General features: G+C 46.0%; 1 pseudogene; it reads right to left on the bottom strand.

Annotated features, from left to right (window-relative positions):
* Window positions 1-980: 980 nt before the first annotated feature.
* Window positions 981-1,932, bottom strand: LOC102525944 (olfactory receptor 13A1-like; annotated as a pseudogene).
* Between the last annotated feature and the right edge of the window lie 15,740 nt (window positions 1,933-17,672).

The raw sequence follows: 17,672 nt of genomic DNA, 5'->3' as shown, positions 1-17,672 counted from the left end.
CTGGAAGTGATTCTGTTGCTACCCCTCTGAGCCCTGTGGGCTGTGGCTGCCAGTCGCTGACTTCACGGCTTGTCCACCACCCATCAGATGAGTCCCATGGTTTTGCTGCTCAGAGGCTTTTCTCACAAGTGCTGCCTGGAGCACCATGCAGAACACCTCCACGCAGGTGCATGCAGGGGCGACGGGATCCATGACAACACTTCACTTCTTACCTTTGAACCCATTTAACTCTCACCAGCCTGTCCACCTGGTCCTGTTGAGTCATAACGCTTACTACTAGTGGGTTTCTAAATCTTTGCCCACCGAATGGGCGTAAAATGGTATTTAATTCTGGTGCCAATTTGCATTTCTCTGATCCTGAAAGTAGAGAATTATTCATCAAAACTGTGTCCTACTCATGAAAGGCAGGTTGTGAGAGGCCTAGGATGATGGTCACAGGCTGTATGAGGCCAGGTGGAATGTGGACAGGTCGCGTGAGGTCCAGGCAGATCAGGAGACAGGCCATGTGACGCCAGCCAACCAGCTGCAGGAGGCAGAGGGAGGGGTCTTTTGGGTCAAGATGAAGGAAGCTGAGGAAAGTGGCAGGTTAGCTGGCTTGAAGACCAGGACCCAGCCATGTAATGATAGAGGGCCTGTGCACAGACCACAGAAGGTGAAGGCAGTGGTGGGGGCAGTGAGACAGATCCAGTCAGTGTATGCCAGGTTGGGACACTAGACAGAGCTGAGTTGAGAGAGGCCTCAAGGCAGTCTTAGGGTCAGGTTCCTGGGGGTCAGCAGGGGTGGTGAGTCATTTACCTGGAAGCAGGAAGAGCCCCTCCCAGGACCTGGGACCACCGTTCTGCAGCTGAGGCCTTATCGGGTACACAGGGCCCCAGCCCCAGGGTAACTGCTCCACAAGGAGATAGTCAGCTCTCCCTCCTCCAAGCTGGTCTCAGGGCAAAGCTGGGGACTGCAGGCTGAGCAGGGTTTGCACGTCACCATTAACGTCTAGAAAGGGGGATGAGTCTCCCCAGGGCGTGCTTGACCTCTGTGTTCCTCAGAGAGCACATTCGGGGGTTCAGGGTGGGGCTCTGCGCCGTGCAGAGCACTCCTGGCACTTTGCTTCTCTTGGGGTCGCCGCTGGAGGCCAGGCTGATGCAGGTGCAGAGCACGGCCGAGTAGTGCATGGGGACCACCAGGGGGTGGGTGGAACAGGTGGAGAACGCCTGCTGCCTGCCTGCGGCCGAGCGGATGTGCAGGGCGCTGGCGGTGATGCAGCCGCAGGACGCCAGGGTGAGCAGGCAGCTCGCGACTCTGTAGAAGGCGTCGGCCATGACACTGTTCATAAGTGTGGGGCTGCAGGAGAGCAGCAGGAGCAGGGGATCTCGCAGAAGAAGTGCGTGAGGACGTCGGGGCCTCAGACGGACAGCCGCGCCATCAGCCCGGTGTGCACAGAGGCACTGAGGGCGCAGACGACCCACGTGCCGTGGCCAGCGTCCGGCACAGCTGCGGGCTCACCCTGGAGCCGTGGTGCAGTGGGTGGCAGGCGGCCACAAAGCGGTCATAGGCCATGGCCGACAGCAGCAGCAGCTCGGAAGTCGTGGACCAGACCAGGAAGAAGAGCTGAGTCACGCAGCCCGGGAAGGAGATGGTGTCTTCCTCGGAAGCTAGGCTCGCCTGTGCCTTGGGCAGCACAGACGAGATGCAGACAAAGTCCATGGTGGCCAGATTGCACAGGAAAAAGTACATGGGGCAGCGGAGGCTGGCACTGTAGCCGACCACAGTGATGGTCACAGCGTTGCCCGCGAGCGCCACGGCATACAGGGAAAAGCAGCCGAAAAGGAGCAGCCGCAGCCCTGGATGCACCGAGAAGCCCTGAAGCACAAGCTCTGTCACCAGCGTCTGACTGGACTCTGCGGCCTGGCTGGGAGCAGCTCCCAGGCCCTTCTCCATGTGTGCACAGCCCTCAGACAAGAGATTATGTGAAGCTGGCATCAGACTTCTCCCAGGTGACCTAGTGGAACACAGCCTGCTCTTGGATGGGGAAGGAGGGACCCGACTCCACACGGGAGCCCGAGTTTTTCCTTCCCCTCCACCCCAGCACTCTACTGAAAGCCACGTATCTTCATTTACTTCTTTTATTTCCCACCTTGAGAAGCTCTACCCTCTAGATGTGTGCTGTGGGGACCAGCCCCATCCTTGCCTTCCCTACAGGTGAGCCACGTGGAGCCAGCTCCAGTTACCATGGCGACGTGGCTGTGCCTCTCCCCCACCCAAAGTGCTCCCCCCTCCAGCCCCATCTCTGGTGGACACACTGCTCCTTTTCAGCTGTTCCAAGTGGGCCCCATTCTCCTCTCCCCTCCAATGTGTGCGATTCCTTGTGGCTGGTCGTTCGGCACCTTTTCTGCACCCACTCTCCCTGTGCTCCAGGGTTACTCCTGTGGTTGATACTGCCCTCTGCCTGACATCACTCATATCTACCACTCCAGAGACCCCCTCCAAACCCCAGACCTGTGAACCCCAAGCTCTGCCTCGAGCTACAGTCCTTTCAAACTCAACACCCAAACCTGAACCATAGGCCCTTGCCCCAAACCTGTCTGTCTTGTGGTTTTTACATCAGCACAGGGTAACTCACCCACCCTCCCAGTCACCCAGCTACCCAGAGTCCTGAGTTTAGGCTCTGTGGCTGTGGGGCCTCCCTGGGCCAAGTCAAGCTTTAGCTCCTGGCCATAGGAGGCTGTGAGAATACATTTGTTCAGTGAACCAGCGATGGTCTTCTTACCTTTCATCCACTGGTCCCCGAGGCCTGCTGGCAAAGCTGTCTGCACAGTGCTCACAGACGTTCCCGCCTCCCATCCTCAGTTATGTATTTACCTCAAGCTTTTGTCACCTCCTGGATGGCCAGTTTTCTCCTCCCATATGCTCCCCACTGATGCCACGGTGATGCCCTAGGGAGAAAACCTGATCCTGGCGCTTCATTGCCCTCCCTGAAGCTGGCTGATATGTACCAGAGCCCCGAAGTGAGGCTGGTGCTCATCGTCTAGAGACAGCCCCAGGGGCCCCCTCGCAGGGTTTCTCATGAGTCATCGGGACCCCGCTAATCCAGGCCCCTGGGACCCTGGCATGTGCTGGCTCTTCACTTGGCTCCTTCCATGGAAATGCCTTTTGGTTTCCACCTCATCCACTGCTCAAGGCAAAAGGGGAGCTCAGCCTTCAAGGTGTATCACAGCAGGACCCGCTCGGGGAAGCCCACCTCCTCCCCACTTGCCGCACAGGAGTTTTGCTGCTCAGTTTCCATCACAGCCCTTGAAATGCTCCAGTGTGCTTCCACGGACTGACTCTCTTCTCGAAAGGATTCTCCACAGTAGGGGCCACAGCCTGTTTTTCTTCCTACCTCAGTGCCGACCTGAGTTCAACCAACAAAGAGTGCTTCTCACTCAAGGTTTGAATAATGAATGAACGAGTGACTTTCCTGACCAGCCTGGGCTCTTCACTGACCCCAAATGCCATCCTTACTAGTCAGGGGATTTAACTAGAGAGTTTCAACCAAGGGCGTCAGGAGCTATGAAATCATTGGAACCGATGGAGGCAGATCCCTGGCACCTCTGGAGACCACACCATGGTGGCTTCAACGCAGAAGGCAGGGTTCTGCCGCTGCTGCCACCTCACTGCCACGCCCCGCCCCCTCTGCGCTGAAGGTGCGTGGATGCCGGCTCTGGCCCACGCAGGCAGTATGCCCATCTGACCGTGCTTCCTTGCCGTCACAGAAGTAGAAAGATGCTTCCATCTTGTCACTACTGGGAACTCTCACAGCAGCACCTCTCACCAGCAAAATCTAAGTCACAACAAGAACCCTAACCAAAGGAAATCTAGGAACACCAGTGTCTGCATCACAGTCCATGGGGTGCAGGCACAGAAGTGGGCGGGCAGGTTCTGCCTCCAGCAGCGACAGCGCAGTGGTCACACTGGCCATTCTGCAGCTAACAATCATAATCCTTAGTCAAAATGTTCAAACAGCCATTTGAAGGCACCGAAGAGCACTTAAACGGAGGCGGATGTCAGGCAGGGGTCTGCCTTGGGAGGGGGTCTTTCTGGACATTTTTGTTTTACAGCTTCTCACCTGAGGCTACTCCCAAGCCCGTAAAGATGTGGGTCCTGTAGAAGGCAAGCTGAAGTCTGAGCTGCACAGGGACCTCAGGAACCCCAACCTGGCTGGAAATGAGGTGAGAAGTCTGGAAAGGAGGGAGCCACAAAGTGTAGTGCCCCAAATCTGCACATAAAGATCCTGGCCCTGAAATGTGTGTGTGTGTGTGTGTAAGACTCCAGGAAAGCAACAGCTGGGAAACAGAAAGAAGGGAACAGAGACTCCAGCTGCAGCCGAGAGCAGAACGAGCATGGGTTTCATTCCAACCAAGTGTGTAGAACAAGAGTCAGCCATCGGAACTCATGGTCTCTACAATGTACTGTCCATGACATCGAATACACTGAAAATAATACTGCTACATGCTGGGGGGAAAAACCAAACCAGGAAAATGTAGTCTATACACAAGTTAAAAGTAATCAATATAAACTGACCCCAGGATTTTGCACTTAGTTGATAAGAACTTTAAAACTGCTTTTATAAGTATATACAATGACTAAAGAAAAATATAATTGTAATGAATGAAGAGATACATTAACTAAGATGCCAGTTTCCCTTTAGGTGATCTACAGGTTTAACATAATCTCAATCATAATCTCGGCAGCCTTTTTTTAAACAGAAATTGACAAGCTAATTCTAAAATTTATATGGAAACAAAAAGGACATAGAACAGCCAAAATAGTCTTGAAAAGACCAGATTTGGAGGACTTACACTTTCTAACCTCAGCACTTAACAAGCTACTCTCATTAAAATAGTTTGACTTTCGCATTAGGATAGACAAATCAATGAAACAAATCAATAGAATGAGTATCAAAAAGTAGACACACACACATACGTGCAGTCAAATGATGTTTTAATTAGTTGCTAAAGGTGTAATGGCAAAAGGAAAGGCTTTTCAACAAATGATGCTGGGAGTACTGGAATTGCAAATTAAAAAGACAGACAGCAACTCCTCCTTACACTGTACACAACAGTGGATCCAAGATTACTCACAGGCCTAAGAAAAGGCAAAATTATAAAGTTTTCATACGTAAACCTTGGATAAAAGTTTTGCCGCCTGGGACTAGGCAAAATGTCTCACACAAGACACAGAAAACACTAACAATAAACAGTTCATTGATAAACTGGACTTCATCAGAGTCAACGCCTTCTGCTCATCAAAAAGCACTACTAAAAAGTGTAGAGAAAACCACAGCTGGAAGGAAACATATAGCCGACTTAAAACTTCTGTGTAGACTATTGAAACCTCCTACAACTGAAAAATAAAGTCACAAGCTCAATACACAAAACAAGACATGTGGATGGCGGATGGTACCTAAACGTGTTCTCAACAGCATCAGTCATCAGGGGAATGCAAATTAAAGTCACAGTGCGATTCAGAGACCCCCAACACGGACGAAGGCTGGTGAGGACCCGAAACGATCAGGATTCGTGTTGCTAGGAACGATGTAACATTATACATCACTTTGGGAAACAGTTTCTCAGGAACTAAATGTACACGAACCTTATGCCACAGTGATGTTGTTCCCAGGTATCTACCAGAGAAAAATGAAAAGCTATGCGCTTGAGAACTTTTGATTGAGAATATTCAAGACACCTTTATTCATAATAGCCCAAATCTGGAACATCAACAAGAAAATGAATTGACAAACCGAGGTATATTTGTAAATTTGAACATTGCCACAGAAAGGATTGAACTAAATACACAACACTGTTGAATCTCAAAACCAAAGGGAACGAAGCACAGGCTGGTCTCAAAGAAAATATAATATGTAACTCTATTTGTAAGACATTCTAGAACAGGCAAAGTTGATCTATGACAGAAAAAATGAGGTCTGTGCTTGCCCTTGAGGGCCTGGATGGGGCTGACCACGAAGGAGCAGTGCAGAACTCCTGGGTCAAGGAAAGTCCTGCGTTTGACAGAGTTGGGTTACGTAGCACAAGCAATCGTCAAAACAGTGAAAAGGTTAATGTGGACGCATGCATTTCACTCTATGTAAATTTGCCTTAACAACTGCAAAGAAAGTCTAAATTCAGTTATTACCTTTGCTTTGAACAATGACATAGGTTATCCACCCTGAAACTACTTTCTGTGTGTCCCAGGCCTCAGCAAATGTGTAAGTCTATTGAGTGTGACGGGAGCCACTGTTGGGAAAAGTCGTCCATCTGGGAAGGGGAAGACTAGGAGGCCTTGAGCATGTGCTGTTAGAGTTGGAAACATCACAGTGAACTCATGTTTAAGAAGTAGCTCTTTGACGTATAATTTGAGAAGTTTTCACCTGTGTTTATACCTGTGAAACCATCACCACTGTCATGTGAATTCACATTTTACTGGATAGACAAGTATAGGAGTAAGTGTGACTGTTTATATGTGACACCCACACACACCTTTCTACCTGCGTCCACTGAGAAAACTTGAGACAAGCGCAGCAGAGGAGCCGTGAGCACCCAAACATCTGTTCCTAAAGAACAGTCCCCAGTTAAAGGGCCAGGGCCGATTCCAGGACTAGGGCGAAGAAAGTACAAGATGGGCTCAGCATAGCTTTTTTGGGGGCCAAAAACTAGGCAACTGCTTAAGGAATTGCTCACAATATATCACAAGAAGGCAGAACCAGCCTGGCAGGGTTCCAGCTGATAAAATATGAGCCAATTTGAGAATGATAGTAAAGGACTAAACTCCACTGAGTGAATTCCATGAATCTGTATCTGCATTAATAAAGTTGGGGCAAGAGAAATGCAGCTAGTGTGTATCAGGGGAAAGGGACACACGCATCACCAGTCACTGCTGAAAATCGGTGGGTGAGGAAAAGCTGGCCCAGACAAAGGGCTTTTGCAAAGTCTCTAAGTCTTCCGCATGGATTACTTGCTAATTGCAAAGGGAAAAACAGTGACTTTCCTCTGATTATCTGCACCGAGTGGTCATGGCTGAGTCCGCTGATGTGGGGGAAGCTTCCAGCCCTGATGCGTACTAAGGAGTGTGTCCCAGTTTTCTCTAGGGTCGCTGTGGAAGCTGCATCACAGGTTGTAAGGGATCTACCGGGAACTTCACCCCAGTGGACACTGGCCACCCCTGCCTGAACCTGGCCTGTGAGGCTGCCTTGCTCTGGTCGACCCACCTGCTGAAATCCATGTGTTCTCTGTGTGATACTTCATATACCCTGTAGGGAAGATTAGAATGGCTCTTTTAAAAAAAATTCAATAATCGGTCAGATTCCTGTCCACTGGCCTGAACAAAGACTACTTTGATGCCTTTCTTGCCTGCTGGCCCGAGGGGTAAGTATTGTATCCCTTTATTTCAGATATGGGAACTGACATCCAGAGGGGATAAGTCATGTGCTCCCCCCACCACAGCACACGCAGGACCAGGCAAAGCGTTCTCTGGCTCCACACTGAGGGCCCTTCCCACGCCCCCAGGCTGTTCTCCGGGAGCAGGGCCAGGGCTCTGAAATGCCCATTCAGAGAAGGGCAAAGTTGGGCTTGTGAGGCTGCCCCACGTAAGAGAGGATGCTGAAGGTCCAGAAATGAAGAGACAAGAAGGGGCAGGGCACAGCCATTCAAGGAGTGCTACAGCAATTAACACAACATGGTGAAAAATTCAACCCCCAGCAGGCCTTGAGGCTCAGGATGGTGGGAGATTTGACTTCCAGCAGATCTCGAGCTTCATTACACGCCCACTGTAATATAAGCATGGTGAATAACACGCCCACAGGCACCATGGCAGTCCCAAGGCTAGTGCAAAAGGTCAAAGAGTGGGAAATGGCCAACCTTCTGGGAACCCCAGCCCCCTCCCCAGACCGCTTAGACTGGTCCTTCCACTTATTTGCATATGAAGCTTCTAAAGCCCATAAAAAAGGGCAACACTGCCCCTCAGGGCCACCCCTCGCTCTCTCCACCCCGCACCACCATTTGGAGCCGGCCCGCACTCTGTTCTTGGGGTGTGCACCTACTTTTAATCTGAGCACCCACCCCCACACCTCGTGGCCTTTCTCTTGCCTTTCAGTGTATCTCTCTGAATAAATCTACCTTCACTCAACTGTGGCTCGCTCTTGAATTCTTTCCTGAGCGAAGCCAAGGACCCACACTTGGCAGGGCACGTCCCAGAGACTCAACCAAAGCCTGGGACATGGCCCTTCTCATGCCCCACGTCCGTTTTTCCTGCATCAATGAGGCAGTGTTTTCATGAGGGCTTGGAGTAGCCTCACAACAGCCCACAGGCAGTGAGAAGGAAAATGATTTTGGCAGGCCCGACTTCCACACCCGTGAGAGCTGAGATCCAGCCAGAATTTGCTGCCTTCGAGCTGCGTTGTGTCCCAGGCTGAGATGCCTCCAGGACATCATCAGCCCCAGTGTGGAAGCTCCATGCCCCACTCTACAACCATGGCCCTATTAGCACACGTCTAGCCCCTCTGAACTTTCTCTCTTGACTGATTTTAAGGTCAAAGGGCAGCGATACTTTATTTAGGTGGCTTTCAGTCATCCAAGTGCTGACTCTGCTGCAGGGGCTTGGCCAGCACTGGTGTGACTGGGTCAATATTTTCCCCTAATTGGGAGGCCTCAAATTCTGGTCTGTTGATGCAGGGGCAGGGGCTGCTGTCTGTGACAGTTTCTCATGGTTCTCTCTGGAGGCTGTGGCTGAATGAGAGGACGCCGAAGGCTTGTCTAGTCATGGATTTGGATGTTAGATTCTTCAAAGTTTCTTTGTTTCATTTCAAAAGCAGTATTATCAGCAAAGCAGGCAAGTGAGAAAATCAGGTTTTGGACATAGGGTGAAAATAACATATACAAATAAATTCACTAGTCATGAAGATAAAGATTGACTTATGCTTTTTACATAATGAACATAACACCAGACTTTTCCAATGTATCTGAAGGAGAATTAATAAACCGGCACACTTAGGCTAACAGATTGCTTATTCTCACGCTTGCCCTTAAAACGGTGGTCAACTAACCTGACTGACGGTTGCTACTCACAGATCCAGGCCCACTGTTAAAATAAAGCTATTAATTTTACTGTTTCTATTTTATTCCAATAATCAAAAGTAATAATCATGCTTGGTCTCTGAATCGTTCTCCAGGGAGAAGGTCATGGGACTGTAACCTTACAAAATTGCCTGAATTACCAAGACCCTGCCTTGGGCGCTTGTAAGATAAAGAGTGACAACCACTGGCCGCTACAGAATCGGCCACCTGGAGACACCGTGACGCCACTCTGAGTCTTAGAAGAAGAAAATAATTCTGTTGATGATTGTGGATGCTTTACTGTTTGAGCTGTGGCTACATAGCCACCCTGCCCCATCCCCAAGGTGGGCTCACAGTCTTGAAGGCACTAGCCAGCCATCAGTCCCCTCTGCCTGGCAAAGCAGTAAAGCTGCCTCTTTCTTCTAAGCTCCAAGATCTTATCTCTGACTTTCAGCTCCTCTCATCAGGCACGGGGGCTGATCTTTCTGCAACATATCCTTATCTTTGATTAATCACTTCCAAAAACACTTGAAGAAGTAGTAACTCATTTAGAATGTGGTTCCATAACTCCACACTATGTTTCAAGAACTGTGGCAAAACTCCATTTTCATTGTGAAATAAATATTTGTTCTCCTAACGATTCAGAGGGTGGAATGGCTGTGCTTAACTCACCTTTGTCTGCTCACAGCAGCCTTGGTGGATACTTGGAAGGCAGCTTGAGACAAAAGAAGCACTGCAGTGACCACAGATGCCCTCTGCCCTGCATGAGGTGAGTCTCCTGACTACACCTCTGGGCTGAGGTTCAACTGACCTTCAAGTAAACCTCTGTGCTTCCAAGATCAAGGGCAGGTGTTCGTCCTGGGGACGCTAGGGAGGCAAACTCAAAGAGAAAGCCCTCAGGGACAATTAAATGTGGCTCAAGGGCTCATGGACAAAGCTTCCTACCAATTACATGTTGCAGAGATACTCAAGCAACAAGAGCTTCCCACCGTAAGGGCAAGGTCAGCCATTCCCTGAAGACCGTCTCTCCAGCAGCACCCCCACCACCACATTCTCCTTCAATGCAAAGCCATTACAGCCTCACACCTGTGTGGAAGTTTTCCTATGTTCAGACCAATTCAATTGAGGTTCTTTTGTCTTAATTATGCTAATCTACTGATCAAATAATCTACAAATAATCTACTAATCTACTAATCTAATCTACTAATAATACATCATATTAAACTTATTCGTGATAATATGGATCTTTTCCTAAAGTATTTTTGTATCCTTTTACATGTATTATTACTTTTTCCACATTTGAGCAAGTTAATAAGTTGCTTAAATTTCCTATAAAACGTTCCTTTTACACTTCCATTTTATCTTCTAGTTTTGAAAATCTGTAGATAAGATTTGCTGTTTATCCTTACTGGATTTTAGCCCAAATCCCATAATTGTCTTCAATATGTTTGTGTTTCAGCCAAATGTGCATATTATTCAGCATTCTTTCCTGTTTGGTGAGGATTTTAAACCAACCTTCTTGAGATATACAGTTGATTCTTGAACAACGCAGGGACAATTCTATGCCCGGCACCAGTTTCAGCACCACGGCCAGCACAGCTCTCAGCACCACCGCCAGTACCAAAGGCCACCACCACATCCATGGCTACTCTGCAGGGGGTCCTGAGTAAATCGTTGGTGACTAATTGACTCGTCTTCAAAGAATGACGCCTGTAGCATCTTATGCTGACCTTGCAAGTCCTGCCCTTTCATATCTGTTCAAGTTGTCTGACACCTCTTGAGGAATTGCTTTGGTCACCGAGCAGAAGTTCTCCTGTGGATCTTGCTGTCAACTCCCTGTCTGCAGTGTTTGGGAGCCTTCATCTTGGGGAGGCAGGCCCATTCCCTTTGTTAGATTTTTCTCTTCTCCTTTGTCAATTATCTTTGTCTCACAGATAATCTCCCTGACTTGGTAACAACTAGAGTATTTCCCCTCTGATCTAGGCACGTCTCAAAAGCTGTGAACTTGATTCTGTGTACACTTTTTGGGATTAAGAATTATTTTCTTTGGCCTTTAAGATCTCCATTTGTCCTCTTTGTTTTTTCCTGATACCTCCTCAGACCTCTGACAGCCATTTCTAAAGCAAAGTCTGTCTCCTGGATTATAGTTCTCAGAGAATAAGTTCCCACAACTACCTTGAGCTCAGGTACAGTTAAAGTTGGAATAAAAAAAAAACAATTTGGGGAAGCCAATAGTGTTACTACCCCTGTTTGGCACTTAGAATCTAGAGTGCAAAGAGTCACTCAAGACATCTCTTCTTATTTGGCTACCGTGGAGCTGACATTGCAAACCAGCCTCCTCTGCCTCTTAAAGAGCCTGTTTCCATGGATAGAGAATCCTGCTGCTACAGGCATGAGGTCATGCACCAAACCTGCTTGCAGCCTTCTTTTGTTACGGAAATGACAGGCCAGCCAAGAAACAAGCACCACTTGGAGGGTTGGAGTACTCAGATGTATTACGCCGCTGGCAGGCTCAGACAGGGCTTCTGCTCCAAAGCTCTGAGCACCTCCAAGACGTGAGCATGAGGTTTTATAGGGTAAAGTACAAGCTTGGGGTATTCGGCCAATAGGCATGGAACAGCTTCAGCAGCATCATTATCACAAAAGTGGAGGCAGGGAGGCAGCAAACCAACATTCCAAAGCCAGATATAGCTCTTTGAAAATCCAGCTGGCTAGCAAAAAACAAACATGAACAGGGAATCAGGAAACCAACACTAATTAACTTAGATTTACGAGTTAGCCCTGTAGAACTCAGATCAGTGATCCAAGACTTGTTACACTTGGATTTTGTGAGTTAGCTTGTTAGCCCAGCCCGGCTTTTCCTTCACACTTTGTTTCTCTTGCAGTGACTTTTTGTTTTTATTGAGGTATAACTGACATACAACATTATATTAGTTTCAAGTATGCAACATAATGATTCGATATTTGTATATATTGTGAAACGATCACCACAATTAGTCTCCTAAGCATCCATTACCACACACAGTTACACAGGGTTTTTTTCTTGTGATGAGAACTTCTAAGGTTTTCCTCTATTAGCAACTTTAAAATATGCAGGACAGTATTATTAGTTCTAGTCGCCATGCTGTATGTTGCATCCCCATGGTTTATTTATCTTATAACAGGGAGTCTGAACCTTGTGGCCACTTTCAGCCATCTTGCCCACCTGCCACACCCCACCTCTGGTCGCCTGATTTCTAAACAATCAATCTTTCTACAGGAGGTATAGAACTGCACCCAAATCCAAGCTTCTGTACATCTTCAGGACAATTCTCATGTCTTGGAAATTAGGGTGAGAAAATGAGGGTGTGGCCAGAGATTCAGGAAAGCCTGAATCTGGCCCCAGGTGCTCACCATCTCTCCCCATGATCTTGCAAGAGAACCGTGCATGGGACCCATGAAACTCATAATAAAGTAGCACTTTGTTAGTTGGTGAAAGGTGGACTGCGGGCTTCCTTTCTCCTCATCGGTAAAGCCGTATATGAGGCCAGCTCCATTTCCTCTCCCTGGTAGTTCTCTCATGAAATATGGATATTTTAAAATAAAAAGGTATAGTGTAAGGGACCAGTAATTAGGTCTTAAAATTATACTGTCAGTGCCTGACATTAAGTTTCTGATTGCTGAGGGATCAATGTCAAAGACATCTATCTTGAATAAACACATGGCCAACTACACACCTACATAAAGAGCCAGGCATCACACTCGCGAAGTTACCCTGTGGACCTAGGTAACTATTCACTTGAGTGACCTGCTTTTCCCTTCTTGTACTTTAATTCTCACTCTTATATTTTAAATTCACCAATAAAGAGTGAACCTGTGAAACACATCACCCTCCCAGCCCCTATAAAGGCAGAACCCAAGATATGTGCCTATGAACTACCTATGAACTCACTACAGTCCAGACTTGCTGTGCACTTCTGGGATCTGAGAGTAATAAACCTTGTTTTCTCGAAGTTCTCTAATGGTATTGTGGAGGTGCATCTTGGATCATAGTAAGAAGCACAAGGGCTGGTCCAGCCACAACATTGGCCCTGGTCAGGGAAATGCCTTGTGGGTCTGCCACAATTAGTACGTGCCCAGGTGAGTGCCCCAGGCACTCCTAGCTGACAGAGTCACTATCCATAGACTGAGACTGACACAAAACAAAGGGTATTGATGGATTCTCTGATAGACTGCTCCCTCCAGCCTCAGTTCCTCCAGCATCAGCCGCACCCAAGAAGCTATGTGGAACACGGTGAAAATGAATAATGCATGTGTAATTAGAATCCCAAAAGAAGAGGAGAGGAAAACAGAGGGGGAATGGGACATAAGCAAAGACATAATCAAGAATTTTTCAAGACCAAGGAAAACATCAATTAAAGAAACTAGATTTCTTTTGGGGATGAGATTTCTGGAATGATGATGTTAGGAAAATTTAATTGGTGGAAGTTAGAAAAACAAACATTTAAAGTCTCTGGAAATTGTCTTAAGGGCACATGGAAATGGAGAAAAATTTACTCAGGAAAATCAATTAAATCTTGATAAGAACAGTGAAAGTGTGTGGCATTTGAGTCATGACCCTCTCCCCTCCCCAACGAGCTCAGTGTGATGGAAGGTCTACTCTGGGCAGGTATGGCCAAGAACATGGGCTTCCTCTCCCCCTACATCCAGCTCACCCTCCTATAGCCATGGATTTATCCAAGGAAGAGAAACCCTTTATCATTTTCCATCCTCCTCCAGCTCTATGTTGCAGAAGCTCTATTCCAAGCAGGCACAGATGAGCAGACTAACCAGCCTCTATTCACAGCCCCCTTCCACAGAGAGGAAGCTCTAGTCATGCTATAGCAGGGCAGAAGTACTAGTGCCCAATTGCTTCCAGACCAGCTCACTCATAGGGTAGGAGTTCCATGCTAGGAAAAGCCAGAAAAAGAAAACAAAAACAAAAAAACAGGGGCTACCATTCCTACCCAGTGCCACTTATAGAGAAGGGGTGTCACTCCAGAAGACATGAGCCACTGTATCCACTCCTAGCTCCAGTGCACTGGTGCAGATTCTGCCCAGGGGACAGAGTAGGACAAGAACGGAAAGCTCCATAGCTCTCCATAAGGCAACTGATTCTGTTTGGAAAAGATTGTGGAAAAGTTCATGCCTAAGGATATTGTCAAAAATAATGGAGATTTTAATGGTGGGCAATTAAAAGGAGGCTGTTAGGTCCTGGCACTAGTAGCAGCAAGCAAAATGGGAGATCAGCCAGAAATCTAATAGGGGAAGCCAGGCAAAGAGACAGATAACAAGAGCTGCACTGGGGTTAGAGCAAGCCTCGAAGACTGACAGCCTTATTCCTTTGCAAAGAAAGGGGCCTGACTTAAATTGAATCATACTGGTATTGTCAACAACAGTAGAGCACAATGAGTACAGAGTTTCAGTTTGGAAAAAACAAAAATTATGGAGATGGAGTGTGGAGATAGTTGCACAACAATGTGAGTGTACTTAATGCCACTGCGTTGCATGCTTAAAAATTGTTAAAATAGAAACTTTTATGTAATGTGTATTTTACCTCAATAACAAGTAACAACAGAGCAATCACTCATCAACTAGGTGAGGCTAAGAGCTGGGTGTGACACCGGTAAAGGCAGATCAGCCAGGAGAGCAACCAAAGAGCATCCAGCTAAAACCAGAATTACACCTGGTGGGCAGGAGGCCGTGTACAGGCCTGAGCCTTATGCCCTCCAAGGACTGACATCAGAGGCCACATGGTGTAGGTGAGACAGATCTTCCTAAACTAGCATATACAAGTCATCAAACAGCAGGCAAAGGAAAACAACAGCCCCAGGGAGGGGTCAGGATCCAGAGTCACTACAACATACTATGAGAAATGTCATTTTCAACAAAAATGTTTGAGATGTGAAAGAAATAGAACTCTTGACCCATACACGGAAAAACAAGAACATGTTAGAAACTGACTGTGGGATCTAGCTTGGCAGACAAAGACTTCAAAGCAACAGCTATAAATACATTCAAAGAACTAAGGGAAACCATGTTGGAATAAAGGAGGCTTGACAATGTCACATCAGACACAGAATATAAATAGGAAGATAGAAATTATTTTTAAAATAATCAAATGGAAATATTTTAGTTAAAAAGTACAATAACTGAAATATAAAATGCACAAGAAATGACTCAACAATGGATATGAGCTGGCAGCAGAAGCAATTTGTGAACTGGCAGATAGACTGATTCAGGTTATGCAATCTGGAGCAGAGAGTAAAAAGAATGACAAAAAGTGAACAGAGCCACAGGGGAACATGGAACAGCCCTTAGCACGCCAGGATGTCCATAATAGGAATACCAGAAGAAGAAGAGGGAGAGAGAGGCCATACAAATATTTTGAAGAACCAATTCCAAAACAACTCAAATTTGATTAAAAAATGAAAACCATTCATCTACATATCTGAGAAGCTCAACAAAATCCAAGTAGGATAAGCATGAAGAGAGCTATACCCAGATGCCTCGTAGTCAAACTACTGAAAGCCAAAAACACAGAGAAAATCTTGGGAGAAGCAAGACAAAAACAGCTCATCATGCAGGAGGCACCACAGTAAGATCAACAGCTGACATTTTACCAGAAACAACAGATGCCAGAATACAGTGAGGAGATGTTTTGAAGGTACTGGGGGAAAAACCCAAAAAAAACCCTGTCAACTAAAATACTATACCCACCAAAACTATCTTTCAGAACTGAAGGAGAAATAAAAATATTCCTGGGTAAACTAAAACAGAGAATTCAATGCTGGCAAATTTGCCTTGCAGGAAATACTAAAGGAAGTTGATCAGGCTGAAAGCTAGCGATACTAAATCCACACACAAAGGGAAATTACTGGTAAAGGTAACTAGGTAGGCAGTTGCAAAAGACCATATAGGTGCATGTTTCTTTTCCTTTTTCTCTTAACTGATTTTAAAAGCAGTAGCATAAAACAGGTAAATACTTCTATTGTTAGGCACGCAATATATTTGACAGTAACAGCACAAAGCGGTGTGTGACAACACACCTGCACTGCAGTCAGAAAGTGAAACCAGATGGTAATTCAGATCCACAGGAGGAACTGAGGAGAGTCAGAAATGATAAACACCACAGCTAATATTTTAAAGATCTATAAATATGTACTTGCTTCCTTTTCTCTCCACAGATTCTTTAAAAACATAAAATTATATAAAATAAATATGACAATGTATGGTTGAGGTTTTAAAACAAAAGGATGTATTAGGTATAAGAATAAAGAAGAAAAAGGAGAAAGTATATATATATAAAAGTAAAGTTTCTGTATCTCACTGTAATTGTCAGTATATATGACGTAGATTCTGATAAGATGCATGTTATAAGCTCTAAAGCAGTCACCAAGAAAGTAACCACAAAATTAAGTAAAAAACATTAAAGGAATTAAAATACTACACTAGGAAACGTTCACTTCATGAAAAGGGGTGATGAAGGAGGGATAAAGGAGTGAAGAGCAATTCCATGAAACATACAGAAAACACAACACAAAACAGCAGATAAAAACCCAACCACGTCTATAGCAACATTAAATCTGAATGGATTAAACAAAATAATCAAAAGGCAGAGGCAGTCAGACTAGATTAAAAACAGTAACAGCAATCGATTTCAGCATCAAACACAAATGCATCAGGAGTGGGATTGCTGATCAGGTGGTAAGTCTACTTTTGGTCTTTTGAGGAATTCTTCTGTAGAGCACAGGGAACTATATTCTATGTCTTGTAATAACCTTTAGTGAAAAAGAATATGAAAATGAATATCTGTTTGTACATGCATGACTGGGACATTGTGCTGCATACCAGAAACAGACACACTGTAACTGGCTGTGCTTCAATTTTTAAAAATGTAACAAAACCAAAAATAAACAAATGGGACTATATCAACTAAAAAGTTCTGGACAGCAAATGAAACCATCAACAAAATGAAAACCTATGGAGTGGGAGAAAATATGTGCAAGTCATATATCTGATAAGGGGTTAATCCCCAAAACATATAAAGAACTCATATGATTCAAAAGCAAAAAAAAAAAATCTGATTGAAAAATGGGCAGAAGAACTGAACAGACATTTTCCCAGAAATAAACATCCAAATGCTCAACAGGCACATGAGAAGGTGATCAACATCACCAGTCACCAGAGAAACACAGGTCAAAGCCACAGTGAGATGGCAGCTCACACCTGTTGGCTTGACTATTATCAAAAAGACAAGCGGTCACAACTGTTGGTGATGACGAGGAGAAAAAGGACCCTTGTGCACTCTTGGTGGGAATGTAAATTGGTGCATCTACTATGGGAAACAGTACGGAGGGTCCTCAAAAAATTATAACTGGAACTACAATAAGATCCAATAACCACACTACTGGGTATATATCCAAAGAAAATAAAGTTAGTATTTCAGAGAGACAGTGGCATTCCCTTGTCCATTGCAGCCTTGTTGACCATAGCCAAGATACAGAAGCAACCTGAGTATCCACCAGTGGATGATGGATAAAGGAAATGTGAGGAATTTCTATGATATATAAA

The sequence above is a fragment of the Vicugna pacos genome, chromosome 11 (genome assembly GCF_048564905.1).
Source record: "Vicugna pacos chromosome 11, VicPac4, whole genome shotgun sequence".
Lineage (NCBI taxonomy): Eukaryota > Metazoa > Chordata > Mammalia > Artiodactyla > Camelidae > Vicugna > Vicugna pacos.
This window is presented reverse-complemented; position numbering and strand designations above follow the sequence as displayed.